This window comes from Anabrus simplex, chromosome 2 (genome assembly GCF_040414725.1).
Source record: "Anabrus simplex isolate iqAnaSimp1 chromosome 2, ASM4041472v1, whole genome shotgun sequence".
NCBI classification, from domain to species: Eukaryota; Metazoa; Arthropoda; class Insecta; order Orthoptera; family Tettigoniidae; genus Anabrus; species Anabrus simplex.
The window spans coordinates 359474166-359491877 of NC_090266.1; the positions used below are offsets into that span (position 1 = coordinate 359474166).

A 17712-nucleotide genomic window follows, 5' to 3' on the forward strand; every position below is an offset into this window, starting at 1 on the left:
TTAAGTAAGGGCTGTTGATAGGAGGCGTTAAACCATGTGCAAGCTCCTTCACCAGGAGAAGCCTACATGCCGGTACCGTGCAGGTTCTTTCGATAGGAGTAGGCACTGTGTGTGTTTTAACCTCTCCGTACAATCATGATAGTTTACGTTAGGAACTTACATAGGCTAAATGCTACACATTCTATGGCAGAGCCGGGAATCGAACTCGGACCCCCGAGGGTAGCAGCTAACTACTACACTACAGAGGAGGGCTATTTCAGAATATTTTACAACCTTAATTGGTACTGTGTTTTAAGAGCTTACATGGGACTCAGCTAAGAAGACCTTCGCGAGTTACAAGCCGCTTATCAGTGTCTTCGTTCAAGGTCGAGCCGGAAGATACGTGTACAATTTCAGCTAACACATGCATTCTACACAACTCGCTCAGAATGACTGTGCTGATACTTCGAGGACTGTAGAACAAATCTATAGCCTACAGTATGCATGCCTCTCACCCGGTAGTCTCGGGTTCGATTCTCTTGGGGATAAAAATGTGTTTAAATCACATGAATGTGTTGAGTTGTCCTTCCTGATGCAAAACTAGCAGTATCTAACCTCATACACCATAGTTTTACGACCGGTTGCCCTTCCTGACAACTCAGATTAAGAATCTGTTTTACAACGTCTAACACGGGGAATCGGGGATTTACAGCTAGATGCAATTCTTAGATTTTAAATCACGAACTATTGTTTTACGGCCGGATGCCCTTCCTGACTAAGATTTTAAATCGCAAGAATTTGTTTTAAGACTAGTCGCCCTCCCTGATGCAAAACTAGTAGTATCTAAGCTCTTGGTTGCCTTTCCTGACAACTCGGATTAAGAATCTGTCGAGAATCGGGGATTTACAGCTAGCTTAGATTTTAAATCACGAACTAACAAGAGCACGTAGAATTTACCGCCACCAGGGTAGCACTGTTCTCTCTGGATTAAAAGCTTTGTTTCCAAACAAGAGCACGTAGAATTTACCGCCACCAGGGTAGCACTGTTCTCTCTGGATTAAAAGCTTTGTTTCCAAACAAGAGCACGTGGAATTTACCGCCACTACGGCAGCACTGTTCTCTCTGGATTAAAAGCTTTGTTTCCAAACAAGAGCACGTGGAATTTGCCGCCACCGGGGCAGCACGGTGATTAAAGATGGTGGATGACAGCTCTGTCAGAAAAGCACATGGGTTTGTAAAGCATTTAGAATTTGTCGCCACCACATAGAGTGTAGCACGGTGATTAAAGATGGCGGATGACAGCTGTCAAAAAAAAAGCACATGGCTTTGTTTCCACGTGGAATTTGCCGTCACCGGGCAGCACGGTGATTAAAGATGGCGGATGACAGCTGCACATGGCTTTGTTTCTACGTGGAATTTGCCGTCACAGGGCAGCACGGTGATTAAAGATGGCGGATGACAGCTGTCAAAAAAGCACGTGAGTATGTTTTCAAACAAGAGCACGTGGAATTTGCCACCACCACATAGAGGGCAGCACTGTTCTCTCTGGATTAAAGATGGCGGATGACAGCTGTCAGAAAAGCACATAGGTTTGTAAAGCACATAGAATTTACCGCCACCACATAGAGTGCAGCACTGTTCTCTCTAGATTAAAGATGGCGGATGACAGCTGTCAAAAAAGCATGTGAGTATGTTTTCAAACAAGAGCACGTGGAATTTGCCGCCACCACATAGAGTGCAGCACTGTTCTCTCTGGATTAAAGATGGCGGATGACAGCTAACGAAATTGCCCGCAGCACAGTGCTCTATTGATTAAAGATGGCGGATGACAGCTGTCAAAAAAAAGCACGTGGCTTTGTTTCCCAACAAGAGCACATAGAATTTTTCAAATTGCCGCCACCACATTTCAAAGGTATCTAGCTAAAGAGTACAGCACTGTGCTCTGTTGATTAAAGATGGTGGATGGTAGCTGTCAAAAAAGCACGTGAGTTTGTTTCCAAACAAGAGCACGTGGAATTTGCCGCCACCACATAGAGGGCAGCACGGTGCTCAAAGATGGCTGCTGTCACGTGGAATTGTCTGCTACCACAGGTATCTAGCTAAAGAGGGCAGCACTGAGGTTTGCGATGCAATATGGCTGCTGTCAAAAAGCATTTTTCAAATTATCCGCCACCACATTTCAAAGGTAAGTAGCTAAAGAGGGCAGCACTGTGCTCAAAGATGGCGGATGACGGCTGTCAAAAAACACGTGGCTTTGTTTACCTCGCGCTAGTTAGGTTAAGTTGGTAGCACTAAGGTTTAGACCCGTCAAGATGGCAGCACTGCCGATGACAGGTGACGAAAGAGGGCAGCACGGTGCTCAAAGATGGCGGATGGCAGCTGTCAAAAAGCATGTGGCTGTCAAAAAGCACGTGGCTTTGTTTACCTCTCGCTAGTTAGGTTAAGTTGGTACCACTAAGGTTTATTCCCGTCAAGATGGCAGTACTGAGGTTTGCGATGCGGTGTTGTCTGTCAAAAAGCATGTGGCTTTGTTTACAAATCTGTCAAAAGCACGTGGCTGTCAAAAAACACGTGGCTTTGTTTACCTCATGCTAGTGAGGTTAAGTTGGCACTACTGAGGTTTAGGTCCGTCAAGATGGCAGTACTGAGGTTAGCGATGCGTTGTTGTCTGTCAAAAAGCACGTGGCTGTCAAAAAACACGTGGGTTTGTTTACCTCATGCTAGTTAGGTTAAGTTGGCACTAGTGAGGTTTAGGCCCGTCAAGATGGCAGTACTGAGGTTAGCGATGCGTTGTTGTCGATGACAGCTGTCAAAAAGCACGTGGCTTTGTTTACAAATTCAAATCTCCCGCCAAAATTCAAATTTCCCGCCAAAATTCAAATTTCCCGCGGGAGGAGGAGGCCTCTCCCGAGAGCCGGAGGAGGAGGAGGCGCCAGAACCATCCAATTATACTACTTGCGCGTATATATGTACCGTGCACTGAATAAGGTATGAGAAAATAGCGTAATAAGTGAAGATACGCATATATATGTACTGTGCACTACACAAGATATGAGAAAATAGCGTAATCAGTGAAGATACGCGTATATATGTACCGTGCACTACACAAGATATGCAAGAAAACAGCGTAATCAGTGAAGATACGCGTATATATATATGCCGTGCACTACACAAGATATGAGAAAATAGCGTAATCAGTAAAGATACGCGTATATGTGTACTGTGCACTAGACAAGATATGAGAAAATAGCGTAATCAATAAAGATACGCGTATATATGTACCGTGCACTACACAAGATATGATAAAATAGCGTACTCAGTGAGGATACACGTATATATGTATCGTGCACTACACAAGATATGAGAAAATAGCGTAATCAGTGAAGATACGCATATATGTGCCGTGCACTACACAAGATATGAGAAAATAGCGTACTCAGTGATGTTACGCGTATATATGTACCGTGCACTACACAAGATATGAGAAAATAGGGTAATTAGTGAAGATACGCGTATATGTGTGCCGTGCACTACACAAGATATGAGAAAATACCGTAAACAATCAAGATAAGCGTATGTATGTACCGTGCACTACACAAGATATGAGAAATTAGCGTAATCAGTGAACATACGCATATATGTGTACAGTTCACTACACAAGATATGCGAATATGGCGTAATCAGTCAAGATAAGCGTATATTGAGGCACGTCCAGAAAGTAATTTCCGTTTCAATTTATCTCAGCTGCAGCGCTGCGATCGGAGTTCCGCACATGCACAAGAGACGCTTTGTATCAAGGAGAAGAAGCGTGTGCCATTTTGAGATCGCTGTCAGCCACGTACGCTTTTTTGTGCTTGTTTATTTATTTATTTCATGCCTTCATTTGTGGCGAAGTTAAGGCTCACGGCCCTCTCTTACACTTAACCACATATCTAATAAACTTTATAAAACAGAATAATGAAATAACCACATATCTAATAAACTTTATAAAACAGAATAATGAAATAATTTAACAAAATATAAATCCTAACCTCATTCATTCTTCCATTCATACTGCCATTCATACAAGCTGGTTATACATTTAATAGGTAATCTCGGCAAGACCGCTTTAAAGAAGCTAAGGAAGTGCAATTCCTAACACTAACTGGAAGGGAATTCCATAGCCTTGCACCAGACACTTGAAAGGAGCGGTTAAATGAAGATGAGCGATGCACACAGGAATTGAGAGTGTCGTAGTCGATCGTGTGTTGTGTTCATGAGAGGAGGAGAGTAAATTAAACTTTGAGGATAAATACTGGGGTTTAGATTCATTCAGCAGACGAAATACGAGAGTAGCAACGTGAAGATGTCGTAGTTTATCGATTTTTAACCAGGAGAGAAGTTCATAATAGGGGGAGATGTGAGTTGGAAATTTAATTGAAAATATAAACCTAATGCATGAGTTCATTGCCCTCTGTAATTTTAGTGTCTGTTCCATGGTGGCATCTATCATTACAATTTACATTTACAATGTCGGTGTTGATTAAAAATCCCGCCGCTTGTGAAATCATATCTGTGATTCGTTTCCTGAATTCTAGGAAAGTGAAACCAATTGAAATGTATCGGCAAATTTGCGACGTTTACGGACAAAATGCGATGAGTGATTCAATGGTGAGAAGGTTGGTCCGACAGTTCAATGAAGGACGTTGTGACGTGCACGATGAAGAACGAAGTGGGCGTCCATCTTTGGTTACAGAAGAACTGGTTCACGCGATTGATGACAAGATCCGGGAAAACCGCAGGTTTACAATTAGTGCTCTCGCTATGGAATTTCCCCAAATCTCACGATCAGTAATTCATGAAATTGTTACCAAAAAACTGAAATTTCGTAAACTTTGTTCACGTTGGGTACCAAAGATTCTTACTGAGCAACACAAAACAAAACGGATGGGTAGTGCACTTCAGTTTTTGACCAGTTATAATGAAGGCGGCGAAGAATTTCTGACAAAGATAGTCACAGGAGATGAAATTTGGGTTTCTTACGACACCCCTGAAAGTAAGCGGCAATTAATGGAATGGAGGCACACTTCATCCCCAGCAACGGTTAAGCAGAAACAAATCTTGACACTTCGAAAAATGATGTGCACAGTGTTCCGGGACTGCAAAAGCATCTTACTCATTGATTTCTTACCGCGTGGTCAAACAATGAAAGCAGATGTTTATTGCGAGATACTTAGGAAATTGTGCCGCGCAATACAGAATAAGCGCTGAGGATTGCTGTCAAAAGGTGTTGTTTTCCTTCACGAGAACGCACGACCACACACTGCAAATGTGACGAAAAACCTCCTACAGGGATTTGACTGGGACATGTTTGACCATCCTCCGTACAGCCCTGACCTCGCTCCTAGCGACTTTCATCTGTTCTTACATCTCAAGTCTTTCCTTGGCGGTCAACACTTCAACAGTGACGAAGAGCTGAAACAAAATGTTTCCAACCGGTTGAAGACACGGGCGGCAAACTTCTATGAAGAAGGTATACAAAAACTTGTGCCCCGCTGTGACAAATGCCTGCAAAATTTCGGCAGTTATGTGGAAAAGTAGTTTAAGAGTTGTAGAATTTTGTGCAATAAATAATTTTTCTGTATCTGTACACAATTTAGTTTTATTACCAAACGGAACTTACTTTCTGGACGTACTTCGTATGTACCGTGCACTACACAAGATATGAGAAAATAGCGTAATCAGTGAAGATAGGCGTAAATATGTACCGTGCACTGAATAAGATAAGAGAAAATTGCGTAATCAGTGAGGATACGCATTTATATGTACCGTACACTACACAAGAAATTAGAAAATATGTAATCAGTGATGATACGCGTATATATGTACCGTGCACTACACAAGATATGAGAAAATACCGTAATCAGTGAAGATATGCGTATATATGTACCGTGCACTACACAAGGTATGAAAAAATAGCGTACTCAGTGAAGATACGTATATATGTGTACCGTGCACTACACAAGATATGACAAAATACCGTAATCAGTGAAGATACGTATATATGTGTACCGTGCACTACACAAGATATGACAAAATACCGTAATCAGTGAATATACGCATATATGTGTACCGTTTACTACACAAGATATGAGAAAATAGCGTAATCAGTAAAGATAGGCGTATATATTGCACCCATAAGCGAATTTACCTAATTAATTTACGAATTAAAATTGAATATTTCGCATATGAGATACCACAGTTAGGCTGTGAAACTAGCAGTCACAAAGGATTTTTCTGGCGCCAGTCAGGCGGCAAGTAAAATCCATGAAACTCTTCTCAGAGCACGACCAAATTGTAAACCACCCTAAGGAGTCCATCCGATAAATTTTATGACACCGCATAGGAGTGGCGACTTGCTGTTTGGTTCTCACGAGAAAATCACGCGTTGAGGCCTGACCTACTTAGCTAGGACAAAAGGGACAGCGAAAATACCCGCCAACCGTTGGGAGGAAATGGAAGCACCCACGCTAAGAAGAGCGCGAAAGTCTCAGCCAATCACAAAATTCTAAATTTGAATGAACTGTTATAGCGGGAGTCTACAGTCAGTATTCCGCTATCTGAAGCCCGGTGTTGGTGGTGAAAAACAGTGTCCTGATTTCTTTATAATATTTGGTGAATTATCAGTGCGAATCTGTGGTTAATTAGTGCCTAATTAATAAAATTTAACTTCGCACGGAGGAGTAAGAGGACCCAGAAGAATGAGCTGTCATGGCGGGATGAAGCCGTCCACCGGAAGAAAATAACACCAGTGACGCGCGCTGTCGTGTGGATTATCCTGTGATCATTTCCCGCGGCGCAATATCACATGTAAGTCGGACAAAATTTAGGAAGTTCTGCATATAAATTTTGAAAACCCTAACCTACGGATGTACGATAAAGCGCTCCCGAGGGCTAGATTATTACGCCACATCCCTTCCACGGAACTATTTTCTAGGTGGTGGGAGGACTCTTTACAAAACCCAGCGACCAGAGGGTTGAATTCTCATTGTGTCTCTTGAGTCTTGGCAGTGTCGTGAGTACTCTCAGTGTGTGTTGTCTTGAGAATCCTCAGTGTGTTGTTTTGAGTACTCTCAGTGTCTTGAGTGTGACAGTGTGTTTTCTAGAGTCTTCGCAGTGATTCTGTAATAGTCTCAGTTTTTCTTCAGTATTCTCAGTGAATCTTCGTTTTGACAGTGTGACAGAGTGTGTCACCTAATTCATTTAGTCAGCTTTACTTTGGCTGGTAAGAAAGCGATTAGACACTTGTAGGCATTTTGAGAAGGCCTTGTATTGATTTACTGGGGAGAGTAACATTTCAGTAATGAACACTTTAACAAACTTTTACTGTTTATGCAGAGATGACAGGCAAGAGCTACACTTTCAACTTAAATGAACTCACATTACGAGTCGAGAGGAACCAGTTCATGTTTTCGGCATAACTACATAAAAACCTCTCTAACCCACGGGTAGTTTCACATGTGTTATCAGCATAAAATTTTCTCCACAACATAAACTGTATTTAGCTTGCTTCTAACATTCAATAAACTATTTGGCAAGCGAGATATTTACGGGCAGAAACGAGTAAAGACAGACAGGGAGGAGAATGACTTTTCTTCAATGAAGGCCGCAGCAGTAAACCTTGGGCAAACAGTTATGTTCCGTTGGGGTTAATGTTCTGTAAGCTGCGACGTAAACAAAGCTGAGAGACCGGCGTGCAGACCAACAGGTGATTTCCAGGTAGACAGCGAGACGACCGTCCAACTACACAACAGGAGTCTGCAGTGGGATCGTCTAACTTTCACTGGAGTGAGAGGAATGCGAGTGTTGTATGCTAATATAAACGTGTGTTACGGCATGGCAAATATGTGTCAAATTTGCGTGTGTTAAAATTTGGAATACCACAGCAGCGTGAAGATGGAATTCTAATTTCACCATGACCGAGGCCGGAGGGCGAGTCAACATGCCTCCATCACACAGGTATGAGCATCAATAAATAATGTAAGTAAATATGTAGGACTGTGATTAATCGATGATCAATGTAGTTTAGAGTATTAGATAGGATTGTAAATAATTCACGGTTGATAATTGTAACTATAATAATAATAATAATAATAATAATAATAATAATAATAATAATAATAATAATAATAATAATAATAATAATAATAATAATAATAATAATAATAATAATAATAATAATAATAATAATAATGTTATGTTGCACTTTCAGCTAGGTTATTTGTGCACTTCGTTTAGGTAGATGTTGTTTGCGTGTTTTATTGGATTATTTCTGTAGTATGTCACTTTGACAGTTAGGCAGCTATGATATTTGACCTATGTGTGTAATGCCAGTTTATTATTATTATTCATCATGTGATTAGATCGTTGATTTTTGAATTATATTTTTGTTGGAGTTTTGATCTTGTAGACGCCGCCGCGATGATTTTAATGTTTTATTTTTGCTAATTTTGCGCATTTCAGCTTGTTTTTGTTGGGAATCATCCTTCAGATGCGACGTTTTTGATTGTACTTATCCCGTGTATTTTGCGACGATTTTTGGTAGACGCGAGTATTTATTTCTGTGTAGTTGCGGTTACACATGTTTCAACATCTGTGTTTTGAGAGGCAATCTCGTCGTTTTTTTATATATAGAAACTGTGAGTGCCATTGATGAGTCAGCTCTGAGTTTTTGTGATATGTTAAGCAGAGAATGATCGAGAGATCGAGCTAGATGATTAATATCCCTGATGATCTACGTTGATGATGGAAATATGATTTGGACCATGTCACGAACTGTCGTAAGAAGTCGTAATGTGCACGACAGATATCTTGCCCGCCGGATACGAGCGAGGCCGTATTGTGAGAATAATGAATAATAATGACGTCGAGATTTAATGAGTAAATAGAATTGTGAAATGAAGAATTTAACCACGAGTGTTAAATGTGTTACGACATGGGTTATGATTGTAGGCAGAAGCCTGTATTTGTTTAAATAATTCCAGGGAAAGTAGATGTTCGGCAAATATGCTAGCCATTGTACAATGTGAGCAGAGCGACGAGTCAATGTGTTTTTTCGATAATCATGTAGAGTCATGGATGACATGAAATAACAGTAATTTGTCCATCAAGGTTAAATAGTATCATGTCCAGACATTTATCGTCTGAGGTTAGAGATTGCCGTCAAATTCACGATATTTTTGCTACTCGCAGCGGGGTATATTTTTGTGGAGACTCCGACTTTATTTTGCGCATTCCATCCTTATTAATTTCCAGTAGGCCGCGATGGTGGGATCTAGTTTGTTTGTTTGTTTTTCTTTCTGTGTGTACTTTATTACCGTGTATTTGTAGGACGCATGCGTATGTGAATTATTTATATTTGTAATGATGTAAATAGATAGGTGTAGATAGGCTAGTTTTTGATTTCTGTATTTTCTTTGTCGGAGCAGTGTTTCTCCGTTAACAGATGTAATGATGTAAATTAGATTTCAGATGTTAGGTTAATCGATCATCGATTAAGTCACAGTCGAAACGATAGTAGCGGTATGCTCATACCAGGCATTTAAGTAATTACCAAACCCTTTTAAAAATCCACTACATTTTATTTGCAAAATGAAGCGATCTTTAATAAACCAATTGTATAAAAATGCCGCAATGAATGAGGTAAACAAGATGGCATCTGCCTCCATCTAGTGGTGGTACCACAAATATGAGTTGATGATGAAATGCAGTTAGCGGCAAATTCAACAGAAATTTTAATGTACAAGGATCGCTATCATTTGATATGTTAACATCAGGCACTTGGCCTAAATTTTGGTTTATTCTTAAGAAGTCCAGTCTATCACAGGTACGCAAGTGAAGTTTAAAATTTAGATGAGTGGTTGATACACTCAGGTTTGATGTTTCAATAATTTATTGTGTTTAATCATGAGGTTTTGAATAAGACAATGGTTATGTCGGAAATGAAGTGTGATGTTCATGGCTGTGTTTTTCTTCGAGTTATTCCTTATATGATACACTTGGTTAGTGCAGTCCATGATTATTTAAATTTGGGTATTTTACCAAATGAGCCACATGTGATAAATATTCGATAACTCCTTTAAGTCAGTGGAGTGATGACGTAACTAATTTCACTTTATTATGATTCAACTATTTTAATTTATTTTGGAGAGATATTTTTTTACGTAATAATTTTGTATTTCAAGAAGGTGGTCTTTCTGACCAGGGTTTTAAACTGAGTCATGTTATTAACTTGAAGACAGTGTCAACAGAGTCTGGAATAATTTTAATTAAGGTGTTTGACCTTCAGTCAGTTTATTAGGCAGATTATGATGTTTTGTAAGGCAGATCCTCAATCTTTAATTCTCTTAGTTTCATTGATTTCATTTTGTTTACATTTTTCACTAGTTCAGTTACGTTCATTTTTAGCATTTTGCATTTTATTTCAATAAATCAGTCTTTTATTTAAATTTTATTCAGTCTTTGGGTACCGTCATTTTTAGTTAGTTTACCCCATCTTTTCATTCCCTCACTCCTGATCTACGGGTGGCCTCTCTCCGGGGATAGCGGACGGTCACGACTGAGGAAGAAGAGTCTACATGCAGCGGTGAGTATTATTTACATGTCATTTATTACAGGAGCAGCCGGCGCACAGAAGAAGGAAGAGTTCACCGCAGTTGTTGCCTTGAAAAGGGCACAATATGTAACGTGCTCTACACAAGATATGAGAAAATAGCGTAATCAGTGAAGATACGCGTATATATGTACCGTGCACTACACAAGATATGAGAAAATACCGTAATCAGTGAAGATACGCGTATATATGTACCGTGCACTACACAAGGATTTCAAGAAGCCCATCTCGTGGCTATGATCGTTAAAGCGTGAAGTCTGTATGGTCTTGACTCCGTGGTTGGTTGGCTCGAGTCCTGTTGGTGCACAGGGTAGGTGAGGTGGTGGTATACACATTCTAATCCCTAGATTGCGTGCCAATAGCATGCATTCAATTCAAGACCTCTCCGCAGTGCTCATATGGAGTCAGAGATTATGACGCTGTTGATGGTAATTCGTCCGTCGGACGGCGACGTAAAGCCTTGAGCAGACGCCCTGGTGCTGTTCGACAGGAGTATGTTATGTGCGGGGACCGCGTTTCAGCCACTCCGTTCCTACTATGATATACCACGTAATTCATTTCATCTCATTAACTCCTCTAATGAGGATGACGTCAGAAAGGGCATCTGGTGTGTAAAAATTCGCTGCGAACCCAAAGAGATACACAAGCATTTTACGACAATGAAGCGAAGCTAGATAATAACTGATACACCAACGACACTAAAATTATTCTAAGGCGTATAGTAATTATAAAATCATGGGAATAGCAGGCTAAGTAAATGAGTAGTTACTCTAAATACTCTTAATTCTTCTTCTTCTTCTTCTTCTTCTTCTTCTTCATCTTCTTCTTCTTCTTCTTATTTGTTAACGTCCATTCATTGCTACAGGTGTACGATTGGTCAGCGTACTAGCTTTCGGTTCCGAGGGTTCCGGATTTGATTCCCGGACGGGTCGGTGATTTTAGCCTTCATTGGTTAATTCCAGTGGTGCGAGGGGCTGGGTGTTCGTGCTGTCCCCAACATTCCTGCAACTCACCTGCCACACATAACACTATCCTCCACTACAATAACACGTAGTTCCTACACATGGCAGATGCCGCACACCCTGATCGGAGGGTCTATATTACAATGGCTGCACCCGGCTAGAAATGGACACATGCAATTATTATTATTATTATTATTATTATTATTATTATTATTATTATTATTATTATTATTATTATTATTATTATTATTATTATTGCTATAGGTTTTAAGATATTTCGGGATGTTGAAACTATAGGAATTCTTTAACGTGCTGAAAACAGACGATGTGGAATAAATGCCATCGACCTGAGCCAGAATTGAACTTTCTACCGCGGAAATAGTAGGTCGATCATTAACCGAGGGTACCGGTGAGGTTGGAATGGCCTACATCTGCAGGAGAAATCTTATAACCCTTATTTCAGTTTTATTGTGTTTTACTTTAATCATCACTTTCACTGACTCTCTATATTCACGTCACTACTCCTGTTATTGTTTTTACGTTCCACCGATAACTTTTACCGTTTTGACGGACTGTAAGGTGCCTAAATTTGTTGCGTAGGACTTCATTCACCTAACTCCTGACACACGGTTTGAGAATTTGAGCACCCTCAAACACAACCGAATTGGAGTGGATTCGAACCCACCAATTTAGATTCAGAAATCCAGTACACTACTCTCTGAGCCCATCAGATCGGCTGTTTTCACCTCATCTAGAGCCTTGTATGAAATATTCGATTTGAAAAAACCCAGTACGTTCATTCGAATCTACTGTACATTATACCAGGTGGCTCAAGAACGCCGTACCTTCTACTAACAAATGTTCCGCATGCACAAATGTTGAATGGGATGTCTACCAACTGATTTTTACAGAGGGCCGATGACCTTCGATGTTAGACCCCTTAAAACAACAAGCATCATCATCATCATCAGATTTTTACAGGGGCAATACTGCCAGCGGGTAGGTTACGTCAGAATATGAAGAGGTATGAACCAGCCTGTCGCTCGCACCATGTTGCTCAGCGTTACAGGTCTAATGCACCCCTTGTAATAGTAAACATCGTTTTCCACCGCATATTTCTAGGCTGGTGTATGGTAAAGCCGCACTATATTTGCTGTCAGCATATCGGCAATGGATAGTGTGTTCAGCAGCGACTTTACGTCACAGTGACACAGACAGGACTTATGGCAACGATGAAAAAGGAAAGGGCTATGCGTGGAAAGGAAGAGGCCGTGGCCTTAATTAAGGTGCAGGCCTAGCACTTGCCTGGTGTGAAATTGGGAAACCACGGAAAACTATCTTCAGGCCTGCCGACAGTAGGATTCGAAACCACTATCTCCCGCGTACAAGCTCACAGCTGCGCGCTCCTAACCCCACGGCCTACTTGCCCGGTGCAAATAAATAGAAGTATGGCATGATTATGCAATTAAAATCATTTAGTATTTGAATACACACTAAGAAACTAACAGGCACTAAACGAAACTGTCAGACTGAAGCATACGCGCGGCAAGCGGGTGAATTGTTGGTCAGTGTCCACGACCTTGTGAAAAAAATATGTACCCCTACTACCTTTCCTCACAGCACATGCAAAGTCTCCACTACTTGCCGCAGCGCTATACAAATCGGTTAGCCGCGACGAACGGCATTTTGTGCGTATATCCACCAATAATTATGTCAATAATTAAAAAATAAACGAAATAATTAGCAGATAAGACAACAAGGCTTGTACAAATGCCGTTCTTTTTTAATAATTCCTAGTTCCAGCTGGCTAAAGTGGAAAAAATGTAATGTTTACTCCAAAAAGTTGGAGGAGGGTGCCACTGTCCCTCCTCGCCCCACCCCTAATCACCGCTACTCTTTGTAAACACGGCAAAAATGCAGAAAAGGAAATTTAATAACTTGTTAATTTATATACGAGTAGAAATTCCAATCAATAGGAGAGTTGCCTGTATGAAACAAACACTAATACTGTTCGGTGAAATACGTATATAGAAGGCAATGGCCTACGTCTGTTTGGAGCTTCGGCTGCATTCCGACCAGGTTGTCCAGATTAAAATAATGACTGTGTATTTGTCGCTGCTGAACACACTATCCATTGCCGATATGCTGACAGCAAATAGAGTGCGGCTGTACCATACACCAGCCTAGAAATATGCGGTGGAAAACGATGTTTACTATTACAATGGGTGCATTAGACCTGTAACGCTGAGTAACATGCTGCGAGCGACAGGCTGGTTCTTATCTCTTCATATTCTGACGAAACCTATCCGCTGGCAGTATTTCCCCCGTAAAAATCAGTTGGTAGACATCCCATTCATCAGTTGTGCATGCGGGACATTTTAAAGTAGAATGCACGGCGTTAGGGAGCCACCTTGTATACCAAATACGTATTTAAGGTATATCGATCACAAATACTTGGCAGTCCGTTTAAACCTATGTTATCATGATCATTTTCAATCCTATGTCCAACATCGTCAATCTACGTGGTGTATAGGTTAGCACTATTAGCTGTCGTCCTCGGAGGCCTGCGCTCGATTTCCGCTACTCCCAGGAAATTAAAACTTGCACGAGGTCTGGTATGCGGCTGAAAAGGTACATGCAGTTCACCTCCATTGGGGGTGTGCTTGAAAACATCTGCACGACCTCGGCAAGAGGAAAATAATTAGTTGTGGCTCCATGGCTAAATGGTTATCATGTTGGCCTTCGGTCCAATGGGACCCAAGATCGATTCTCGATCGGATCGGAGATTTTAACTTCCACTGGTTAATTCCGATGGCTACGAGTTCACCATTCATCATACATAGGACCCCAGTCTCACAGACGAACAGGTTGCCTTTAAGGTGTCAACTCAGAAAATCCGCACCAAGCCTCTCCGAATTACACACGCCATTATTATAAATTCAATCAATCAATCAATCAATCAATCAATCAATCAATCAATCAATCAATCAATCAATCAATCAATCAATCAATCAATCAATCAATCAATCAATCAATCAATCAATCAATCAATCAATCAATCAATCAATCAATCAATCAATCAATCAATCAATCAATCAATCAATCCAATCAATCAATCAATACTGATCTGCATTTAGGGCAGTCACCCTGGTGGCAGATTCCCTATCTGTTGTTTTCCTAGCCTTTTCTTAAATGCTTGCAAAGAAATTGGAAAATTATTGAACATTTCCGTAACTCCCCTTCCCATAAACGAATATTTGCCCCAATTTGTTCTCTTGAATTCTTCATATTGTGATCTTTCCTACTTTTAAAGACACCACCCAAACTAATTCGTCTACTGATGTTCTCCCACGCCATCTCTCCACTGACAGCTCGGAACATACCACTTAGTCTAGCAGCTCGCCTCCTTTCTCCAAACTATTCTCAGCCCAAACTTTGCAACATTTTTGTAACGCTACTCTTTTGCCGGAAATCGCCCAGAACAAATCGAGCTGCTTTTCTTTGGATTTTTTCCAGTTTCTGAATCAAGTAATCCTGGTGAGGGTCCCATACACTGGAACCATACTCTAGTTGGGGTCTCACCAGAGACAAATATGCTCTCTCCTTTACATCCTTACTACAACCCCTAAATACCCGCATGACCATGTGCAGAGATCTGTACCCTTTATTTACAATCCCATTTATATGATTACCCCAATGAAGATCTTTCCTTATATTAATACCTAGGTATTTACAATGATCCTCAAAAGGAATTTTCACCCCATCAACGCAGTAATTAAAACTGAGGGGACTTTTCCTATTTGTGAAACTCACAACCTGACTTTTATCCCCGCTTATCATCATACCATTGTATACTGTCCATCTCACAACATTGGAAGCCATATTTTACGCTGGAAAGCATCATCAATCAAACATCACAGTTTACCAAATGCTGAACTTGGTATACGATTTGTCATGGAACTGTCTGTGCTGTAAAATACTAAGTTCCTGATATTATTTTCAAACGTTCCTTAACGATGCAAAAGTAGTAAAATATTAAGAGTTTTAATTACATTTGAAAATATGACTTCTTACTTTACTCCATTCGGAACACAGAGACAATGATATTTTGTTATGATGATGGCGTAATTCTTCGGTGAATTCTTCCTGATAACTAGTGTTATGTTGGCGTGTGTAGTAGTGTGCGTACTTGGGTGTAGGTTTGGAAGAGGTGCCTCTGAACTTGAAACGAGATTCCTAATAATAGTGGCATGGAACGGGTATTAAAATGCATGGGAAGACAGTAATCAAGTACTGACTGTCTACGCCGATATTTCAGCCTCAGAACCCCAACTGGTGCTAATCGCCAGGACCAGTCACTACACTTTCTGAGAGATGAAACTGGGTAACAAAAATTATTCCAAATAGAACAGCATATACAGTGCCTCTCATCGTCATTTCTAACTGGTTATGGAAGGAATTATTCTTTACATTCTTCTAGATTAAATATAATAATAATTTCGTGTGGCTATTTTTAGCCGAGTGCAGCCTTCGTAAGGCAGACCCTCCAATGAGGATGGGCGGCATCTGCCATGTGTAGGTAACTGCCTGTTATTGTGGTGGAGGATAGTGTTACGTGTGGTGTGAGAGTTGCAGGGATGTTGGGGACAGCACAAACACCCAGCCCCCAGACCATTGGAATTAACCAATGAAGGTTAAAATCCCCGACCCGGCCGGGAATCGAACCCGGGACTCTCTGGACCGAAGGCCAGCACGCTGACCATTCAGCCAACGAGTAGGACTCTAGATTAAATTGTATTTATGGAATAACAATAAAACAACTACCACTGAAAATTCCTCTAACACCGTGAATTCAGATGAATTGATAAGTATTTCTGATTCAACGACACCCGAAACAGAACTTACATTTATGGATATATTGCCACTGTTGTGTTAAAATGTACTACTCGTGGTGCTAAGCAGGTATTTCATGTAATGTAATATCTTAATTGTATTAGATGTTCACAATAATGGTCTTTGCTTGTCTACACAGTGCAAAATAAACGATGTGCTTTATAATAGGAAGATATCGTTACTTATTTACATTATTCAAGATTGGATTTATTTCTAGGACTCACCATCGGAAAGCTCTTGGTTCTTGATAATGGTCACACTAATTTCATCAGGAAATTTGACATGTTTGCGAAGACAGCTCTTGAGTACTAACTTACTAGTTGTACCAGAATCTTCGGTGAGCAGGGTGGAGTGCGGGGCCGTTGGACTGTGTGTAGTAGAGGCTCTGGATTCGGGATAGCCAGCAGCATGCTTGCTGCTCATGCAACTGGTAGCAGTGTTGTGTGGGACGTATTTCACCTGCGGCACCTAAGGCAACACGTTCACACATTCACAACTAGGTCCACAGATATTTTGACATTTATCTTATATTGTTCCACTTTGTAGACGAACATTAAGCAACGATAATTACATTCCGATACAAGTCAAAAATTACAATTGAATTTGTACATACATTCTCACCATTTTTAATTGACCTTAAAAACACCAAGAAAATTGGTGCGTTACTTTATAACATGTTCTATACTTATAGTATGACACAAAACTCCAATATAACGTATCATGCATGGTACCATCATCAATACACAGCGTTTAGTGGTGTAGGCTATAAGATGGGACTACGAAATGTGCAACAAGCATTAAAATACTTGCTGCACGTCACCATATTAAAAACTAACAGATTTAAGAGAGAGACGGTGATTGGAGGATATATAAAAACAATATTATTTGGTTAACGGTCCTTCAAATACTATAGAACTTTTAACTCATTAATCGTATATCAAATATACGATTATTTCTTTTATAAAAGCGCCAGAGAATACAATTATTTACATTTACATTTTTGACTACAAATATCGCAGACAGCATTGGTGATACATAACATATTCCCAAAGTTTTAATATTGCGACAGACTTCAGATCGTTAGTGATCCCAGGGGAGATGGTATTTAAATTTTAATTCCAAGAGGGAACACATTTTACCCCCTTTACCTTATAAGTGGAAATTCCACGATTGTTCAACGCGTTAAAGAAGTCAAAATGTGAAATTCTTTCCATTTCCTGGCTGTTA

The 17712-nt window shown here is 40.4% G+C and overlaps 1 long non-coding RNA gene across 1 annotated transcript in view; it reads right to left on the reverse strand.

Annotated features, from left to right (window-relative positions):
- The window catches only part of LOC136862830 (uncharacterized), a 50886-nt gene extending 34042 nt beyond the window's left edge, over positions 1-16844 (reverse strand). Inside the window, exon 1 of the long non-coding RNA XR_010859070.2 lies at positions 16710-16844. This is a non-coding gene — a long non-coding RNA (uncharacterized lncRNA). The remainder of the gene's footprint in view (positions 1-16709) is intronic.
- Between the last annotated feature and the right edge of the window lie 868 nt (positions 16845-17712).